We start from the raw sequence: 16,900 nt of genomic DNA, 5'->3' as shown, positions 1-16,900 counted from the left end.
TAAGCAAAGGGAGATTTGGGGGATCTTTAGAAAGTTGAGGGAAGGAGTTGGGAAGATAAAGGAATTATCATAGAATCATAGAATATCAGGGTTGGAAGGGACCTCAAGAGGTCATCTAGTCCAACCCCCTGCTCAAAGCAGGACCAATTCCCAACTATATCATCCCAGCCAGGGCTTTGTCAAGCCAGGCCTTAAAAACCTCCAAGGAAGGAGACTCCACCACCTCCCTAGGTAATGCATTCTAGTGCTTCACCACCCTCCTAGTAAATAGTGTTTCCTAATATCCAACCTGGACCTCCCCCACTGCAACTTGAGACCATTGCTCCTTGTTCTGTCATCTGCTACCACTGAGAACAGCCGAGCTCCATCCTCTTTGGAACCCCCTTCAGGTAGTTGAAGGCTGCTATCAAATCCCCCCTCATTCTTCTCTTCTGGAGACTAAACAATCCCAGTTCCCTCAGCCTCTCCTCATAAGTCATGTGCTCCAGACCCCTAATCATTTTTGTTGCCCTCCGCTGGACTCTTTCCAATTTTTCCACATCCTTCTTGTAGTGTGGGGCCCAAAACTGGACACAATACTCCAGATGAGGCCTCACCAATGTCGAATAGAGGGGAACGATCACGTCCCTCGATCTGCTGGCAATGCCCCTACTTATACAGCCCAAAATGCCATTAGCCTTCTTGGCAACAAGGGCACACTGTCGACTCATATCCAGCTTCTTGTCCACTGTAACCCCTAGGTCCTTTTCTGCAGAACTGCTTCCTAGCCATTTGGTCCCTAGTCTATAGCAGTGCATGGGATTCTTCCATCCTAAGTGCAGGACTCTGCACTTGTCCTTGTTGAACCTCATCAGGTTTTTTTTGGCCCAATCCTCTAATTTGTCTAGGTCCCTCTGTATCCGATCTCTACCCTCTAGTGTATCTACCACGCCTCCTAGTTTAGTGTCATCTGCAAACCCACTGAGAGTGCAGTCCACACCATCCTCCAGATCATCAATAAAGACACTAAACAAAACCGGCCCCAGGACCGACCCTTGGGGCACTCCGCTTGAAACCGGCTGCCAACTAGACATGGAGCTATTGATCACTACCCATTGAGCCCGACGATCTAGTCAGCTTTCTATCCACCTTACAGTCCATTCATCCAGCCCATACTTCTTTAATTTGGCGGCAAGAATACTGTGGGAGACCGTATCAAAAGCTTTGCTAAAGTCAAGGAATAACACATCCACTGCTTTCCCCTCATCCACAGAGCCAGTAAACTCATCATAGAAGGCAATTAGGTTAGTCAGGCACGACTTCCCCTTGGTGAATCCATGCTGACTGTTCCTGATCACTTTCCTCTCCTCTAAGTGTTTCATAATTGATTCCTTGAGGACCTGCTCCATGATTTTTCCAGGGACTGAGGTGAGGCTGACTGGCCTGTAGTTCCCCGGATCCTCCTCCTTCCCTTTTTTAAAGATGGGCACTACATTAGCCTTTTTCCAGTCATCTGGGACCTCCCCCGATCGCCATGAGTTTTCAAAAATAATGGCTAACGGCTCTGCAATCTCATCCGCCAACTCCTTTAGCACCCTCGGATGCAGCGCATCTGGCCCCATGGATTTGTGCACGTCCAGTTTTTCTAAATAGTCCCGAACCACTTCTTTCTCCACAGAGGGCTGGTCACCTTCTACCAATACTGTGCTGCCCAGTGCAGCAGTCTGGGAGCTGACCTTGTTCGTGAAGACAGAGGCAAAAAAAGCATTGAGTACATTAGCTTTTTCCACATCCTCAGTCACTAGGTTGCCTCCCTCATTCAGTAAGGGGCCCACACTTTCCTTGACTTTCTTCTTGTTGCTAACATACCTGAAGAAACCCTTCTTGTTACTCTTAACATCTCTTGCTAGCTGCAACTCCAAGTGTGATTTGGCCTTCCTGATTTCACTCCTGCATGCCTGAGCAATATTTTTATACTCCTCCCTAGTCATTTGTCCAATCTTCCACTTCTTGTAAGCTTCTTTTTTGCATTTAAGATCAGCAAGGATTTCACTGTTTAGCCAAGCTGGTTGCCTGCCATATTTACTATTCTTTCTACACATCGGGATGGTTTGTTCCTGCAACCGCAATAAGGATTCTTTAAAATACAGCCAGCTCTCCTGGACCCCTTTGCCCTTCATGTTATTCTCCCAGGGTATCCTGCCCATCTGTTCCCTGAGGGAGTCAAAGTCTGCTTTTCTGAAGTCCAGGGTCCGTATTCTACTGCTCTCCTTTCTTCCTTGTGTCAGGATCCTGAACTCGACCATCTCATGGTCACTGCCTCCCAGGTTCCCATCCACTTTTGCTTCCCCTACTAATTCTTCCCTGTTTGTGAGCAGCAGGTCAAGAAAAGCTCTGCCCCTAGTTGGTTCCTCCAGCACTTGCACCAGGAAATTGTCCCCTACGCTTTCCAAAAACTTCCTGGATTGTCTGTGCACCGCTGAATTGCTCTCCCAGCAGATATCAGGGTGATTAAAGTCTCCCATGAGAACCAGGGCCTGCGATCTAGCAACTTCTGGTAGTTGCCAGAATTGCTGAGCTCTGGGGCTTGGGGCTGTTTGGAGTTAGAAAACAAAAGTTGGGGTCAGGGAAATGGTATGATAAGATTCCAAGAGCAAGGAGACGTATTTGGTTGGGTTGAGAGAGAGAAAATAGGTGGGTAACTGGGAAAGGGAACCATTGTGTGGGGTCACTTCTAGACTGCAACTTAGAAAACACACACACTGTAGCGTGCTCTTCTTGTGACTGTTATGTGTAATTTAAAATGAAACTATGCTTAGCATGGAAGTACCTGTTTTTCTTTTTTGTGTAGAGGTGTATAAGAGGTGAAGTGCGGATGATCACCTAAACAAGCATTTGCAGAGCCGCTCCTGCTTGTTCTTATGCTTAGCTCTCTGGGCAGTCTTTAAAAAAATGCATTATAAAGCAATGGACATACTGTAGGTCTGGGAACTTTTGTCTCTCTCCCTGCCTTTCATGCGCTACCTATTTCTCAGGCAGGATGATAACAAAAGCACCTTTGTTAACAGGGAAAAAAGAATCTAACTTAATAGAGTCTTTTGTGGGCTGTGAGGTCTAGGAAATATCAGACCTGGGTCACCCCTCCCCCGCTCTAATCTAACCAACAAATGTGCGTATGCAATGTGCACAGAACAGAACCTTAACACAAGCAACAATTTTCCTCTGGGTTCCCTGAAACATTCCCGGGGGTATATTGTAATTACATACGGTATAAAGAGACTCTGGACTTGTAATTAGCATTTGTACAGACAATGGATGCACAGCTGAATAACTGGTTTTCCAAGGAGCTAGGGACATACCAGCTAAGAAGTTCGGTTTTGGAAAATTTATTTCCACTTAGAAGTCAAAATGAAAACCCATTTTCAACACTTGTGGAACCTGCCATCTCCTCTGTGCACCTAGGATAAAATGATAATCCTGTATATTAGGATAGCAGCTAACGCCCCAATTGATAGTGGCCACCCATTGTATTAAATGCTGCACATACACATACCAGCGTCCCTGCCCCAATGAGCTTACAAGCTAATTAGAGAGGCAGACAAATGGCAGACACTCATTTGTCCTTAAAGATTTTTAGTGTGACTGAGACAGGCCTTTCTGTTACACACCTACTGAAGTGACCTACATACTGCACATCACCACAGCAAAGATCACTCTAAAAACAGGGCCAGTAAAAGTTAATCTGTAGTTTAAACAGCCCCGGCTACTCATAAAACTGAAAGATTATAACAGCAAGATTTTTCTTCCACCTGTTTGCTAACGTTATAAAAAGGCACTACAAAGGAACAGCAGTGGTGAATCCTGACAGACGACAGGAGTTGGCAGATGTTTTTTAATTAAAAGAATTCAGGTAATGAAATGATACCAATGGTAGACAAGAGATACAGAAATAACACACACACACACACACACACACACACACTCAGTTAGCCATGCAGCACCTGCTCACCAATTGTTCTAAAGCCATTGTCAAAGATACTTAAAAATAGATATGATGCAAGTCCCAAGCTAATATAGGGATGACCTATAAATGACCCATGCTTTGAGTGAGCAAGTATTGACTTAAAGTACTTTGCTGCTAGCCTAAGAAGTATATGCCAAAGAGGAAGCCTGGTTGAGTAGCTGCTTTTAAAAACAATTTACCAAGCACACAAGGGTATTATGAGGATTAATACTCAATGTTTCTAATGTGCTTTGAGATCCTCCAATGGAAGGCTCCATACAGGAGCAAAGTATCATGTTTCTATAGCATAGTTGCTTTAGTTGATATTTCTGGGTGTGCCACTTCCTCACATGCTGACATTTAGGAAATTCTAATTCATCAGTAGAAATTCTGTTTTGTGCTAAGTTATTTCCAGAAGGGGGTTCTCAGAAATATCAGCAGGAGAGTGGTAAAAAGGGTGCATTTCTTTACTACTTATTATTAACTGAATTTGTTGTCCTAGCTCACGGGGTTTGGACAGTGCTTTCCAGCCAAACACAAAAATCACATCTATGCCCTGAGGAAATCTAAGATCCCTGAACATGTAATAAGCTCTGCCTAGGCACTGGGGTCTGCACGAAGCTCATTGAACAGTTGGGGTATGATCCACGCAGCAGACACCTGCAAGTACCACTGACATCACTGGGATAAAGTGCAAGGTTCCACCTGCTTGGGTCAGATTGCAGGATCTAAATACCTATGAGTGAACAAAAATCACACACGTATCCTCTTAGCTCAAATATTTTAAATCAGAAACAGATTGTTCTTCTTGCATCTGAAATTCAGAGAAAAGATTCAGCTACCTATCCACTGATCTCTGCTGCAGCCATGTGTAGCAGTAGAATGCAATGGCCAATGTCCACAGGCGAATGTTGAGTAATACTGGAGATGGTTAGCACCAGATAAGGCCCTGTATCTGTACACATACAGTAAAGAAACATAAGGTGTCTTTCTCCTCCCCAGTTATCATTTTATTTCCCCTCCCCACAGTTTACTTAGTGAGAGGGAAACCTCAAAAAGTCCTGTGATTCAGTTCAGCTAAGGACCCAGAAGTTCAGATGGTTTTGTGCTTGAGGCGTGGGAGTAGGGTGACCTGGGTTCTATGCCTGACTCTGCCTCAGATTTCTTTTTTATGTTGAAGCATGTCATTTAATCTCTCTGGTCTTCCATTTCAACATCTGTAAAATGAGGTTAATGGTATCTGCCTCCTCATGGGAAGAGTGTGATGTTAAATTCTTCATTTGGAATAGGGCGTTTTGAGATCCTAGGTTAGTATGTGCTATAGAAGTACAAGGTAGTATTATTTCTTGAGTCTGCAAAGCAGATTTGTAATTGGTTCATGAGATTTTGGGTACTTCCTACTTCTAGATGTGCTGGGAATTCTGTGAAATCAGCTTTGTTTATGGTTTGTTGCCACTTGTGATTTGAGTCTCAGTGATGATCCAGAAGTGCAGAGATGTGTAAAAATGAATAATGGGAGAGGCAGTTCTTTTCATGCAACTCATCCCTAATTTTAACTCCTTTCTGATGATCTTAACTACAGTCCTTGGAGCTGTGGAACACTGGTGACATTTCCATATTTTGCACAAATATCCTTGCTGTTTCATTTCAGACAATTTTGTGGCCCTCAGATTGCACGTTTCTGATTAAGAGTTTGACAGATTGGTTGTTTTTACAACAGAGAATGTGAAAACTCAAACCAGGAATTTCAAAGCAACTATTCTGATGCAACAGGCCCATTTTTACTTGGAAATGTGCTCAGTTTTACTAGTAAAAGAATTCATATGTGAGGGGAAAATAATGGGGTGTGGAGATTGTTTGTCTGTTTTCAACTCATAGCCCCTTCAAATTGCCTTTCCTTGTACATATTGCACACTTCTTCCTAGGCGGCATCTACTTTCTACCTTAGAATCTTTGCTTACATTCACCTAGCGCTAATGTCAATGGTGCAACTCAGAGTGGCTGGCAGGGTGGACAATAAAAGAACAATGCAAGCAGTCTCAGACCCCCTTCCAAGACTGAGCACATTATCGCCATGCAAATGCTGCAATAGCTTCCATGACTTCAAGAGCTGGGGGAACCTACCTCCATTCTCCATTAGAGATTCCCTCTTAGGCATGGCAGTGGAATGCACAGCTGAATGACTGAGCTGGCTTTGAAATGGTTTTGTGTACTTAGAAGGGGAAACTATGCTTGCTTGCAGGGCCAATGGAGGGAGGGGGGAGGGCCATTTGGCCTAGGCCTCAAGCTCAAAGGGGGCCTCAAAATTTTGTCAGTTTGCCGGCATCAGTGGCTTCAGGTGAACGCACCTTCAATGTGTTGAAGCAGGTAAAGAACTATCACCGTTCAACTATGGGACAAGAGTGTTTGAATGGGCTTGCCAGGCTTAATATCAGTTGTGACTTTGCACAAAAGCTAGATTTTTCCTCAATAATTAGTGCATTTGCACAGAAAAAGGCTAGAAAAGCATTTGTTAAATAAAAAAATATTCAAATTATGTCTCACTCTTTTTTTTGGTGCCTTATTTTGTTTTCATGTGTCGTCATTTTTAATTTTTATTATGGCTAGGGAGCTGGAAGCTGGAAGTGGCCCGGGCCCCTCTGGACCTCTGAGAGGGCCTGCTTGCTTGCACCTGGCAGACTAAAACTATGGCAGAGGAGGGTAGATTTAAGGAACTTCTTGATTACTTGAGTGTTTTGAATGGTTCTTGAAATGCATCTACAGCCCTCCTTGTCTGGGTTACTTTGCGCATTGTCTTATTATTTAAAACAATCCCTTTCCTTCACATGTAGAATTTATCATCTTTCCTGTCATCTCCGTAAGAGTTAATCTCCCAGGAGAACAAGGTGTAAAGTTGAATGTTTGAATGAGCACAAATGACCCTTTACTGAATTACAAGAATCACATAGCTGAAGAAAGCATTAAATCTCAGGTTGATTCGTGACTGACTTTTTGTGTGTGTTACTTTTTTGCATCTTTTCAATTATTTTGATATTTACCAAATATAATGGTTTATCTCCTTTGTGGATATATTTTTCAGTGGGTTTGACACAAGTAGACTCTTCTGCTGTTATTTGAAGGCAAAAAAAAAAAAAAAAGGAATTAAAATACCATGGAAAGGAACAGATTTCCATCTGAACTCTGAAATGCCTGATCCTACATCGCTGAGAGGACAACTGGGCCCTAACTAACTGCATGTGAAAAATCTGTCTAAGGTACTTATATGGTCCCCATTCCCGTCATATCTGCACACCTCACCATTTTTAATGTTTTTATTCTTACAACTCCCTTGTGAGAGGGAAGTTCTATTATCCCAATCTCGGATGGGGAACTGAGGCATATAGAGACTGTGTCACACAGTGACTTGCTAAGGGTCACACACAAAGTCTGTGGTGGAGCAGGGAATTGCTCCCACATCTCTCAAGTCCCAGGCTAGTGCCCTGGCCACTGGAGGATCCTTTTTCTCTGCAAGTAGCTAATAAATGCCGCAAACAGATGCACTCATGGATTTTGAGGGTAGATTTTAGGAATTCGGCTGAAAATCTGGCCCAAACTAACAAAGGGCATATCATTCTCCTGTTAATGTCAGTGGTCAAACTCTCTGTGGTGTCAATGGGAGCAGGATTAGGTTACAATTGAGTTAAGCCTGAAATTCTTGCAATCCTTGTCAATCCATGTAGTCCAGTTATGATTATTGCGGAGTGCAAGGCACGGGATGGAACCTAGCTGAAAGTGAAGTTACAACATATCTGGCAAATACAGCCATACATCCTTATCCTATCACCTCAAACCCTAATTACAGAGGTGTCCTTATACCCCATCATTATGTTCTTACTCAGTCATCGCTGTGAGACTTTCAAAACATATTTTTAAATGCTTCTGTTGAATAAACCTCAAGGATTTCTCTTGCAAACTGTTCCAAGTAAACAATATTCATGCAGTGAGACAAACTAAACCTCATACACAAAAGGAAATGATCTTTTTTTGGACCCAGGGTTCAACAATTCCTTACTTGGGATTACAAATGAGTGTAGATCAGGGGTCGGCAACGTTTGGCATGCGGCTCGCCAGGGTAAGCACCCTGGTGGGCCGGGCCAGTTTATTTACCTGCTGACATGGCAGGTTCAGCCGATCATGGCTCCCACTGTCCGCGGTTCGCCGTCCCAGGCCAATGGGGGTGGCGGATAGCCGTGGCCAGCACATCCCTCGCCCGCGCCGCTTCCTGCTGTCCCCATTGGCCCGGAACAGCGAACAGCAGCCAGTGGGGGTTGCGATTGGCCGAACCTGCCACGTCAGCACGTAAATAAACTGGCCCGGCCCGCCAGGGTGCTTTCCCTGGCAAGTCACATGCCAAACGTTGCCGACCCCTGGTGTAGATGCTCAAGCCCTAGGTTAACAAACCCTAGGTCTGCTAACTTGAGTTCTACTAACCCTGGGCTTACATTGCAGTTTAGACATACCCTCTGAGGGTATGTCTACACAGCAAAGAAAAACCCATTGCTGGCTTGTGCCAGCCAACTTGAGCTTGCAGAGCTCGGGCTGCAGGGCTGTTTCATTGCTGTGTAGACTTCTGGGCTTGGGCTGGGGCCTGGGCTTTGGGACCCTCCCACTCTGGGACCTCCAGCCCAAGCCCAGAAATCTACACAGCAATGGAACAGCCTTGCAACCTGAACTCTGCGAGCCCAGTTGGCTGGCATGGGCCAGCTGCGGCTGTCTAGTTGCTCTGTAGACATATCCTTAATCCACATGCTAAAACTCCTCCTGGAGTTTTTTGGAAACAAATTACTCCAGAATGGCAGGAACTGATTCTTTAATATCACTATCATTCCCAACTGTACTTGTAATGTTTTCCATGAAAATACTAATGGGATTTTATCATGTGACTTGTACCTTTTTGGGCAACTCTACCAATCCTTTAGGCTAAGGACTTGATATTAATGGGAGTTTTGCTCAAGTAAGGACTGCAGAATTTGGCTCCAAGACAGATGTGTGATCACCTTCCCATGCTGCCATTAACTTCCCTGCCCTAAGCACCAATCCGGCATCTGCGTGGAGTTTCATTTACTTCACTGGGACTCCGTTGCGGGTACAAGGGTCCACATGGGTGGATCTATTGCAGAATCAAGGCCATTATGATGAACGTGGAGCAGATAGTGCACAGTTATTCACCTTCCATTCAGTGTTCAGACTCAGTTACAGTACAGCCTGAACTACCCCACAGTTTGGCAAGTGCTTGGCTTCCTCAGCTCCACTGTAGGGTAGCACACACAACAGAAAGTGAAGGGGAAGCAGCAATAGACTAGGGCCCACCTCAGTGGAGGGTTCGAATACGTCCTTCTGTTAGGAAAGAAGGTTACAATGGGGACCACTGGGTGAAGGGAGAATGCCAGCAGGAATCAACAGCAAACATACCAATATTTGTATATTTACTAATGGTCGGGTAGCCACCATTGTAGACTGATCACAAATGGGATTTTCCTTTAATTAAAGTAATTTAAGTGTTATGTTACTTAGCCCTTATTGCCACTTTACAGATAGAAAGAGTGAGGCAGAGAGGTTAAGTGCACGGGGGGAGTGGGGTACGTGTTAGAGCCAACAGTACCACACAAGAGGTCCTTGCTCCTAGGCTTGTGCTCAGACTATTGAACCATCCTTCTTTCATGACAGCATAAAGTTTTAGCGTTTTAAGCAAGTACGTTGAGATTTTTCAAACCTGCCTAAGGGATTTGGACACAATTAATTTTAATGGTAATTGGCCATCCTCGTCTCTTAGGTGCCTTTGACTATTTCAGTTGTAAAGTTAATTTGTTGCTACATTTATAATTTAAAATGAGGCAGACCATTTTGGTTTTGTTTGCCATTGCTGGGTTGATGTTGTTGTTGTTTTGTTTTTTAAACCATTCCTCAGCTGAAAAAGTCTTCCCACTAAGTTTTAACCCGCTTGGTGTTTTAGAGTGGAAAACAGGAATTAACAAATGGAATAAACTGCTGACACAACATGCACAACAGTTCTGATTGAAAGGACAGATTTTTCATAATATCAGTCAGTTTGCAAAAGAGAAAGAAAGAAAAACAGCTTCACAGAGCAGTTTAAATAAACAACAGTGTGATGTGTAGCTAATATTTTCTAATTTTCAAAGGAGCCACCATTTTGGCAATATTGTGTTGCTTAGGAACTAACAAAAACGTCTTTTTTTTTTTTAATGGTGCTTTTGTGCCCTGATAATTTTCCAAGTTGGCAGCTGTAAGGAACAACAATGTGATTTGGTTAGATTCAGCCCATTTCTCTCTCTCAAGTCTGGAGCTGAACAGATAAGAACTTGTATGTCAGAATACAAAGTTTACTCAGCACAAGTTGAAAGCTTTTGATGTTTGCTGTCCAATCTGCCCCACCATCTTGGAAAGTTCAATTTCAGATGCTATAGTTTCACTTTCTCCCTCCCCACCTCCCACAATCCCAATACTTCAAATTCTGAATAATAGAAACACTTTCAGTAAATCTAGTAAGGAATTATTTTCAAGGCTGACGTGTGTTTTTGTTGTTGTTGCATCTTTCTAATAGCAATAGGAGAAATGCTTAAGAAAAGAAGGCAAGAAAACTATAAGAGAATTCTACAGTACAGGCATTGTAATGATGGGTCCTATTCCCTAAATATATTTTCTGTGTGCTGCTCATCAATTAAATGATAGTGCATTTCAGTCTGAAAGCTCTCAAAGCAGTTAAATACATACTGTTTACATAACATACGGTGTATGCATATATCTTGTCTATATACATATTTTCTGTGTTAGCCATTGGTACCATTTATTAATAGCAATTTGTGCCTTCCATCCCAAAATCTCAAATGCGTTACAAACGTTAGTGATTAATCACCACACAAGAAAGGTATTATTATGCCCATTTTACAATTGGGGGGCCAGATGCTCAGCTGCTGCTGTAAATCAGCACTTAATTGAAATCAATGGAGCTCTGCCAATTTATGCTATCTGAGGATATGTTCCAGGGGAGCTAAAGTTAAGCAAATTGCCCAAGGTAACCCACTGTAGAGCCAGAAGTAGAACCCAGGTCTGCCATTCCTGAACCCCGTTGTGTGCTTTAACTACAAAGGCAGGTAAAACAATATGGTTTATAGTGTAGGTCTTCTCAGTGTTTTTTGAGCTATGCAATGACTTGTTTAATTGGCATGGAGAAATTCCTTTCAGTTGAACAAAACCCAGCCATAACGTTAAATACTATGGTTATCAAATATTAAAATGAGTTTTCTCTGCTACTGTTGCTATGTTCTTTGAAGGAGCAGGGCCTTTGTTCTAGGAAATAAAACCATACAATCAATATACAACTAGTGAATCTCACATGGTCAACCATTCACTGAGTAAACCTTGGACAACAAAGCAGCAGAAACGCTTCATCTTTCATCCGTTGTGGGGTCTCAGGGAGACCAGTGTTTGTGATTATTTTTAAAGACTATTCTAAAGGGTCGCTTAGACTACACTGAGTAGCCAAGCAAAATCTAGGCAGACAGGAAGGAATACAACCTTTAATTGGAAATCAGCAATCGCAACAAATCTTAACAAATCCAGCCCGTTTTTGTTGTGTATGTGCCCCCGAGTTAGCTGTTGGGTAATAATGAAAGACTGATAGAAAGCACACAATTTAGTTACATAGAAAACTACTGTATAACGGTGAGATTTTTTTTCAAGATTTTCTTCCAGTGCTAGATTCTAGTCAAGCAACCTGAGAGAGCTGAGTAACATCTGGGTGTTGTGTTTAGAAATTGTTTCCTTTCTCTTTTCCGCCTCCCATTCTCTCAGCTCCCCCTCACGGTTTTCCTCTCACCATTCAGCTGTTTACCTTTCTTATTAGGGGGATGTGAAATCTGGATGATGGGTACCAGTCTTTGGCCACGATGCCAGTGATATAGGAGAAACATTGATATACATTCCATCAATGGAAAGGAGAGTGCGGGGTGGGGGAAGCGTAAATGGAGCTATGTGCTGATCCAAGGGTATTTGGATGCTTTCCTGACCCAAATGTATGGAACTTGCTAAGAAATATGGATGGAGGAAGCATTTAGAATTTGGCTGTTCTTGAATGGCTGTAACATCACAAATCTTGGAACACCTCTTAAGCACACTCTACTACCCTGTCATGATATAGACAAAGCCACATGTAAGAGTCAGAGAACATTGTTGTAAATATTGCTACAGTGAAAGGAAAGAGATGAGCATATCTTCTAGTGGAACAAAAGTCTTGGTGGGTATAAAACTGTTTATTGTTCTAAGACAGTTTTTAAAACATAGCAAAGAGCAAGCCACAGAACTAATGGGATGTGCAACTGTATTTTAAAGAGTCCAGCTTTTGGAATACCAAACCTTCCTTTGGAAGGGGGTGGATACCCTTTGGAGGCTGGAAATAACACTACAGCTATTTGGCGCAAAAAAATCAAGGGCACAGTAAACGTGTGAGCTGAATGGCTGGTCCTACAGATAGGATTAGCAGTTGGGAGCGCTTTTGAATTTGCTGTCCTGTTCAGACCTTTCCTTCCTTGGCCAGCAGGTGAGTAGAAATGAGTATTTTTTGTGGAAGGCTCTGTAGCTGGTCTACAAGACCATTGATAGGCTCTGGTGAGAAAAGCCCATTCAGTTCTCCTCATCTGAAGGGGCCATGGGGGAGAGAGTTTATTGTCCAAACAAGGTGGGAGAAATCCTGTGTATGAGATCTGTGCAAAAAAAAGGCAGGAATTGAATAGTGCCAGTGACTGACATATGGCTGTAAATATATATCTGTAGTGATGTATTCAACAAGAATGAGCAGCAGAAACAAATTCACCAGCAAAGCACTTTTGCTAACAATTGGTCTGTCATTGCAGCCACATTGTGTGCCCCCTCATGGAGCCTGGGGAAGTACCTTACTGACTGAGGGGAAACATATTTTACTTACTTTATGTAGAATGATGTATATTTTTTCGGGCTGTGCACCATTAACACCTCACTTCTGTTATAAATAAGGATACGATTATCTCACAGAAATCAAGGAGTTCACAGATTCTGTGACTTTAACTGACCTCTGTGACTTCTGCCCCCATGGCAGTGGCTGGGCTTGAGTAGCAGCGGTCAGGCCCCGGGGCTGGAGCAGTGGTGTGGCTGGAGCAGCAGCTGATGGTCAGCCCCCAGTTCTCCCACCTCTGGGTATTTTCAGTAAAAGTTACGAACAGGTTGCGGGCTTCTGTGAATGTTTGTTTATTGCCTGCAACTTGTCCATGACTTTTACTAAATATACATGTGACAGAATCTTAACCTTAGTTATAAGGAAAGCAGAAATGTGGCCTAGATTCCTATTGGGCCAGATCCCCAGCTGGTGTAAATCAGTACAGCTCCACTGACTTCATTGAGTCTATATACTGATTTTCAGCAGCTAAGGATCTGGCCTATGATAGAGGCTAACAAAGCATGTAGCTTATATTCTGAAAAGTTTAGATGGCCTAGGTGGGATATATATTGTAGCCCTGATTCTCATTTACCTTAAGGTTCCATTATATTGCTCTGAATGTGTAAATAGGGTTGTCAACCCTGGAGTCTCCAGGAATTAAAGATTAATCTTTAATTAAAGATTATGTCACATGATGAAACCTTCAGGATTACATCCAACCAAAACTGGCAAATCTATATATAAAGGAGCCTTAAAGGCAGGGACGGCTCCAGGGTTTTTGCCACCCCAAGAGGCGGAAAAAAAAAAAAAGGCCGCGATCGTGATCTGCGGCAGCTCCACCGCACTGCTTTCTTCTTCAGTGGCAATACGGAGGCAGGTCCTTCCCTCCGAAAGAGACCGAGGGACCCACCGCCAAAGAGCCCGACAGTGCCGTCCCTTCCCCTTGGCCGCCCCAAGCACCTGCTTGCTGAGCTGGTGCCTGGAGCCGGCCCTGCTTAAAGGTGCTTTAGTTTAGATGAGAGTCAGGCTTTTGGTCTGTGATTCCTACCTATATGCAAAAATAAAAACGTTTATTGTATCCTGTGTTTGGATTGTATGCAGCAAGATTTGCAATAAACCCCTAAGTATGCCAATATTCAGTATTGTGCAAGAAGTGTCTCAACAGGGCCGGCTCCAGCTTTTTTGTCGCCCCAAGCGGCGAAGCCAAAAAAAAAAAAAGCTAAAGCCGCGATCGGCGGCACTTTGGCGGCAGCTCCACTGCGCCGCTTCATTCTTCGGCGGCAATTCAGCGGCGGGTCCTTCCCTCCGAGAGGGATGGAGGGACTCGCCGCTGAATTGCTGCTGAAGACCCGGACGTGCCGCCCCTTTCCATTGGCCTCCCCAGGCACCTGCTTCCTGCGCTGGTGCCTGGAGCCGGCCCTGTGTGTCATGCTGCCTGCTACAACGAATACCTGCAAATGCACCCCTCTTGTTTGAGGCATATAGAGACTATCACCAGAAAGTGATATCATTTCTGATCTAGACTTTCCATGGCATTTGTAATTTGAAGGTATTACACTGTATATGGGTCTCTTATTTCCCAGATTTTCCTTCCAAAGAGAGGAAACTCGTAGGCTGATGTTTTGACAGTAAAGCACATGTCGATTGCTCTTTTATAAATTCTGACAAGCTACTGTATGTAACATTTATTTAGTGCTATGTATGTGTTGCCAGCAACACTAGCTAAATTTCTTCAGCAAAAATAAAAGTGTTCAATCAATCATAGGAGCTGGGCAACACGTATTTATATCTCTAGTGTGTCATAACCAAGTGTTGCTTGTCATTTCTTATCTGATCTACAAATATTACAAAAGCAATTTTCTGACAGGCTAAGGCTTGATCACAGTTGACCTCAAACACCTGGGCATATTCACTTGAGAACCTCCAAAGCCCAAGAAATATTTACTGGTGTTGCTCTCTTTCGCCTATACTCCTCCAGCATCAAAGCTAACCGACATGATGGTGTTCCAGTCACCTTCTTTCAACATCCCCCCACCTACCCTAATGTTATTTTCCTGTTACCAGTTTCTAAATGCTCTAAAAAGGAAAAAATTGATCTTTCTCTCTCTTTCTGTGAGCCTGCAGAACCATCCACTTCTCTCTCTCTCTCTCTCTTGTTTGGTCTTTGTTATTACAAAATGTACCTTCTTTTTGTATTTGGAAAGTGTACAATGAAAACAGAGTGCCAGCTGCATCTTTGCTGAAAGAGCAGCCTGAGTTAGCACAGCAACTTCGGAGCACACTGGGAAACTGTTGATGCTGCAACCCCTATGACTGTGAGAGTATCGCGCTCTGTGTTGGTTTTTTATCAGGAACTCATAGCTGCTGGCTGGGTGACTGTGTGTGGATTTTTCTGGATTCAAGTTTATTTCCCCTCCTTCCCCGCCACAATACCAGATTTATCTTTGAAATGTACTCACAGATGGTATAAATCATTTCTAAATGTCCTCAGTGCAGTGCAGTTTCTTAGGAATTCCTCTTTTCCTGTTTTGCAAAATGTTTTTTCTTTGGCATATTCAAGTGACCTTGGCATGTCTTACAACACTCAATATCAGAAGGCTTTAGAAAACTCATATCTCAGAAGTGTCTGACATTACATTACAAGAGGATCTGTAAACCTCTGTGAGATGACGAATGTCTTTTTTAAACAACAGCCCAAGACTTCATTTAAATTAGTAACATGGAGATTAGAGGAGCTCTCACAGGCTGAGCTGCAGCCACGCCAGGATTCCAGGAATATCAGTCACATGAAAGCTGTTAAGTTTAAGATGGAAATAAATCAAGGAGCTTGTAAAAACTGTCAGCAGGTCAGGGAAGTTTATGAACTCTTGCTGTATCTAATCATAAATCATAAGAATAAGCTAAAACTGAGAAGAAAAATGTCCTCTTTTGTAATCTAATGCTGTCTGTTAAGGCAATAAAACTCAAATGAAATGCATGCATTGCAATTTTTAGTTGATACTTTACATTATTACCAAAGTGAAGGAAGAATTTCAAAGTTATAAAAGTGAGACGAATGAGAAGTGAGGCTGTTGGCGTATCCGGGCCTGAATCTCCTCTTGCTTCTGCCACCAAAAAGCATCGATCCAAGAAATCTCTTAAGCGTAAAGCTTCATATGCTTAAAGTTACACATGTCTAGGTTCCTTACTGGACTGGTGCTGAAATAAAGAGACGTAACACCACTGAAGTCATTGGAGTTACACTACTGTAAAATTAGTATGAGGTCAGAATTGGGTCCACCATGTTTTTATCTCTGTGCTTCTGCTCAACCCTCTTCTCATTCCTAATCAAAATGAGAGGTAAAGGAGGAAGTGTAGGTGGTGCTCATTTTAATATTAACAATAATGAAAATAATTTGTTGATGAGCCTACACTTTTAATGGACCATCCTGGTAATACAGGGGTAGGCAACCTATGGCATGTGTGCCGAAGGCGGCACACAAGCTGGTTTTCAGTGGCACTCACACTGGTCCTGGCCACCGGTCCGGGGGCTCTGCATTTTAATTTAATTTTAAATGAAGCTTCTTAAACATTTTAAAAACTTTATTTATTTTACATGCAACAATAGTTTAGTTATATCTTATAGACTTCTAGAAAGAGACCTTCTAAAAACGTTAAAATGTATGACTGGCACGCAAAACCTTAAATCAGAGTGAATAAATGAAGACTCGGCACACCACTTCTGAAAGGTTGCCGACCCCTGTGCTAATATATACCAACCATCCTCCTATTTGTCCTTTAAAATCCCCCTGAATATCCCTCTTCTCTGTGAAGAAATCCAGGTGTAAAACCACTATTGTTACATAAATCAGGTATGGTTTTGTCCTGTACCCCTGGTGCCTTAATAGCCCAATCTTGCAATCTGCCCTGTGCAGAAGGAGCCCAATGCCTGTGCAGAGCCCCATGACTTC

The sequence above is a fragment of the Malaclemys terrapin genome, chromosome 3, assembly GCF_027887155.1.
Source record: "Malaclemys terrapin pileata isolate rMalTer1 chromosome 3, rMalTer1.hap1, whole genome shotgun sequence".
In the NCBI taxonomy this organism is placed as follows: domain Eukaryota; kingdom Metazoa; phylum Chordata; order Testudines; family Emydidae; genus Malaclemys; species Malaclemys terrapin.
Note: the sequence above shows the minus strand (reverse complement) of the source record.